Source organism: Mytilus trossulus, unplaced genomic scaffold (assembly GCF_036588685.1).
Source record: "Mytilus trossulus isolate FHL-02 unplaced genomic scaffold, PNRI_Mtr1.1.1.hap1 h1tg000187l__unscaffolded, whole genome shotgun sequence".
Taxonomy (NCBI): domain Eukaryota; kingdom Metazoa; phylum Mollusca; class Bivalvia; order Mytilida; family Mytilidae; genus Mytilus; species Mytilus trossulus.
In genome coordinates, this window is record NW_026963309.1 from 280,381 (window position 1) to 285,167 (window position 4,787).

At 32.6% G+C, this 4,787-nt stretch overlaps 1 long non-coding RNA gene across 1 annotated transcript; it reads right to left on the bottom strand.

The window, feature by feature from the left end:
* Positions 1-439: 439 nt before the first annotated feature.
* LOC134700903 (uncharacterized) lies at positions 440-4,525 on the bottom strand. Its single transcript, XR_010103985.1, has 3 exons — positions 4,171-4,525; positions 2,416-2,665; positions 440-634 (listed from the first exon to the last, which is right to left on the bottom strand). It is a non-coding gene; the product is annotated as an uncharacterized LOC134700903 (long non-coding RNA).
* Between the last annotated feature and the right edge of the window lie 262 nt (positions 4,526-4,787).

The window sequence follows — 4,787 nt, forward strand, 5'->3', positions numbered from 1 at the left end:
CTTTTTTATATTTGTTATTGTGAGAAGAGTAACTCTGGATGTAGGGTTGCTGATATTATTATTAAGGATGCAATTTTATACAAACTATTATTTGGCATATTGTTAGGTTATGAGTGCAATAGAACTTTTGACATACAAAATTGAAAATGTAATTTGTAAAACAAAAGGAATTTCATTGCATGCTGCTGCAAAACAAGCATGGGTGCAAATGCAAAGGAACAGGCATGAACAAAACATGTAAATGTAAGAAATATGATTTTCCTTCCGTCAGCAAGTGTCACCAGGGACGAGAATGCTAAAATAAGATTGAAACAGACAATTAAATACAGAATTATTCAATTTCAATTGATGTAATGTTTTCCACTTTATTCCTTTAACTGTCTTATATTAATAAGAAATACTCAATAAAAGTATTTTGATGAACTATTATTTGGCATATTGTTAGGTTATGAGTGCAATAGAACTTTTGACATACAAAATTGAAAATGTAATTTGTAAAACAAAAGGAATTTCATTGCATGCTGCTGCAAAACAAGCATGGGTGCAAATGCAAAGGAACAGGCATGAACAAAACATGTAAATGTAAGAAATATGATTTTCCTTCCGTCAGCAAGTGTCACCAGGGACGAGAATGCTAAAATAAGATTGAAACAGACAATTAAATACAGAATTATTCAATTTCAATTGATGTAATGTTTTCCACTTTATTCCTTTAACTGTCTTATATTAATAAGAAATACTCAATAAAAGTATTTTGATGAATATGTGTCTAAAATAAACCCATATGTTCCAAATACATGTGCGGTCAAGCTCGTACTAGATCATATGAGTATACTCGTACTGGACCGTACACGTACAATCCAAATACTTATATGGTCTGGAATATATAAGCATAGGTACTTTCTCCTTGTAATTAATGATGTATGAAAAAAAGTAAAAACACAAAAATACTAAACTCCGAGGAAAATTCAAAAAGGAAAATCAAAAATCAAAAGTCCAAATTATAAACACATCAAACAAATGGATAACAACTGTCATATTCCTGACTTGGTACAGGCATTTTCTAATGTAGAAAATGGTGGATTGAACCTGGTTCTATAGCTAGCTAAACCTCTCACTTGTATGACAATCGCATTAAATTCCATTACATTGTCAACAATGCATGAACAAAACAAACATACTCAAAGAGTAAAAATGTCAAAAATAGGGGTACAACAGTCAATATTGTGTTATCATCTTAATATCACTATAGTAAAAAACAACAAATGTAACGAAGAAGCACAAAAAGGCATACATCAAATTTAACATACTCATATTGCTTTTCTTATACGACTTAATTTATCTATGTTAAGTCTACCCGTGAAGGATAGAAGGTTTTCAGTTCTGGTGTAAAATTGTGCGCTTGAAATTTACACAGGTAATCATAAAAATAATTTTGTCGTTCAATTGACGGCATACATAAATGCAGAGTCACGTAAAGTAGATATAACAAAAAACATACTTAACAGTAGAAGTAATAATAATAGATAAAATAATTCTGTGGTTCAAAGTATGACGGGATACATAAGTACAGTTTCAGGTCAAATGTATGAAAGTATAACAGTAATTATTTTTCAGATCATTTCATTGGATGGACCTATTCTTCAATGTAGTAAATCCCCATGTATTATTGGAAATTTTGTTATGTATGGCCATGTAACATTGTGTAATTACAAATGACTTAAAAAAAAATAATTACATGTTTAGGAACATTCTTTAGATATCATAATATTGGAAAGTATTATATATATATATACCATGTATACATGGCCTTTGCTTATTGTTGAAGGCGGTACTGTGACCTTAGTCCTATAGTCATAATTGTGTTAATTTCTGTGTCATTTTGGTCTCTTGTGGAGAGTTGTCTCATTGGCAATCATACCACATCTTCTTTTTTATATAACATACCATGATCCTATTGAAGACTAAAACAGACCAGCTGCAATATAACATTTTTATTCCATTTCCATACTTCAGGACTATGACGATCCAGCAACTTTCAGCAGCAGTACATGATGTAAATTAACTCATTCAAAATAATTAATTACAATTGCAAACTGTTTATTAAGAAGCAGTTTGACAACTGAATAACCATCTTGAGAATGATTTATGGTCAAGTTTATTTTCCATGTTTTCAGCACATCAATTCACATCTAATAATAATTTATGACAGAATTCTGTAAAACAAAAAAAGACAGAAAATTTAATTCATTCATACATAATTTTTGGTATTTATATATCAAAAATGTATTTGAGAACAAACTTAAGATATAAATGAAATAAATAGATAATAAACTAAAAGTCTATCCAGATACTTTTTTTGTCTTTATCATCATGATCATAAATTTAAAGTATTATATCATACATTATACATACAATACATGTACCATAGGCTAAGATCTGTATGTTGAAACTCTAGAGCTGGTTCACAACCTATATCTGTAGTGCCATTCTCAGATTCATCTTCAGATGCTTGTAGTGGCTTTTTCTGTGTCACTGTCTGTGTGTTTTAAGAGTTCCCTCCACCGTGTTATTTGTTTGGCCCAGTCACAAATTGAAAGAAACATTGTCAGAATCTAGGGTTTTTCAGACTGGAGTCCAAACTACTGTTTGATCAGACACTAACCTGAAATTAAAGAGTTTTATAATTGGTCTTTATTAATCCCATATAATTGTGTTACATTTTTATATGTAAATGTCCAAAAATAATTTGTTGAAAAGCTGATAATCATCCCAAAATTTGTAATTTATATTGTTGACTATGTACATGTATGACAGGCAAAAATTCCATAACAAGTTGTACAATAAGCTGTTTATGGGAACATGACAACTCAACCTTTTCCAAAATAAATAAAATTTGTAAGTTTACATGTACATGATGTACAAGTATATGTGCAATAACAAGCAATTAATGGCGCACTGACACAACAGTGTTTATCATTCCCCTTTCTTAACTTCTCTGCATCCACCTTTGTTAAATTTACCAACCTTAGTCTTGATTTGAGTTTTCAGAATGGAGTGTATATATAGTTACAATGTACACATATGAATTGAGAGAGATTTTAACTTCTATGTAATTTTAGCTCTTGTGGAGAGTTGTCTCATTGGAAATCATATTTTTATAGCGAATCACTGAGCATGTCTGGAGCCCCCTCCCCATAGGTAAGTCAGCAGGACCTGCACACAAACCTGAATTTAGTTACTAAGCTATTTTTACTTGTTCTGCTTGTATTTTTTATCTATCTGATGAGTTAAGCCTTTTTCAACTGATTTATATAGATTGATCTTATGTTGTACTGTCACATGACTGTTATACCACTGTCCCAGGTTAAGGAGAGGGTTGGGATCCAGCTAACATGTTTAACCCCGCCACATAATTTGTGTATGTGCCTGTGTACTGTGTTCTAGATATTCCGGTAAGTCATTTATAAAGATAAAAAACAGTATTGGGCCCAATACGGTTCCTTGTGGTTCACCAAATGTTACTGGTACAGAGGTGAAGAAAATGCCATTAATGACTACTGTTTGTATTCTGTCCTGTAAAAATGCCTGAATCCAATTAAGTGTGTTATTTTCAATACCATAGAATTTGAGTTTGTAAAGGAGGTGACGATGTGAAACTTTGTTGAACGCTTTAGCGAAGTCCATTATGATTAAGTCAATTTGTGTGTTACTATTATTTGATTTTGATCGTGCTAGTTCGTGAATGAAGTCTATTAATTGTGTTTCACATGACCTTGATTTTCTGAAGCCAGACTGAAGATCATATAATATGTGATGTTTTTCAAGGTGAGACATGATGTTACTTGTAATAATTAGTGGCAGATCTAGAAATTTTCATTAGTGGTGGCCCACTGACTGACCTAAGAGGGGGCCCGCTCCAGTGATCCCTATATATGCAACCAAATTTTTTCCCCAAAGGAGGGGCCCGGCCCCCTGCCCCCCTCTGATAAATATATGTTCCATTAGCTTGCAACATATGCAGGTTAAAGATATTGGCCTGTAGTTTACGGGTTTGTATTTTTCCCCCTTTTTGAAAGCTGGGGCTACATTATCATGTTGGCATGTAATTTAGTAATACCTGCTTCAGTGATTGTTATTTTTGGCATTTTAATGGGTGGGGGCTTGTACCTTTGTCTGGGATGCTCCATGAGCTTGCAACGTATGCAGGTTAAAGATATTGGCCTGTAGTTTACAGGTTTGTATTTTTCCACCATTTTGAAGTCTTGGGCTACATTAGCATGTTTCCACTCCTGAAAATTATAGGTGTATCTCCAGTTTCAAGTGACTTTTAAAATGTTAAATTAAGTAAGAAAATTTACTTAAAAACTCTTTCCGTTGCCCGTAGGAAGCATGACTATACAATCTCTGTGCTTCAAAATACATGCAAACTTTGACTTTGCTCACAATTTAGCCCTTAAACTTTGTGATGAGGCAAAATATCTGTTTATTCGTTTTCCAAATCCTCTTTCATCCTTCGTCGCCATCTTCAAACATTCTTTTGAAGCCCTTTCATTAGGACGATTTTGATTGGTCAATATAAATACTTTCTAGGGTCAAAAAAAGGTTACAAAAGCGAAACTACATATTGATAGTTGTTAGATCTCATATGCAGTATAACGTAATCAGAGATCAACATTTCAATTAGATTGCAAATGTTGTTATTGGCAGCCTGTCTCGTATATATGTTCAAATATTGTTATTGGCAGCCTGTCTCGTATATATGTTCAAATGTTGTTATTGGCAGC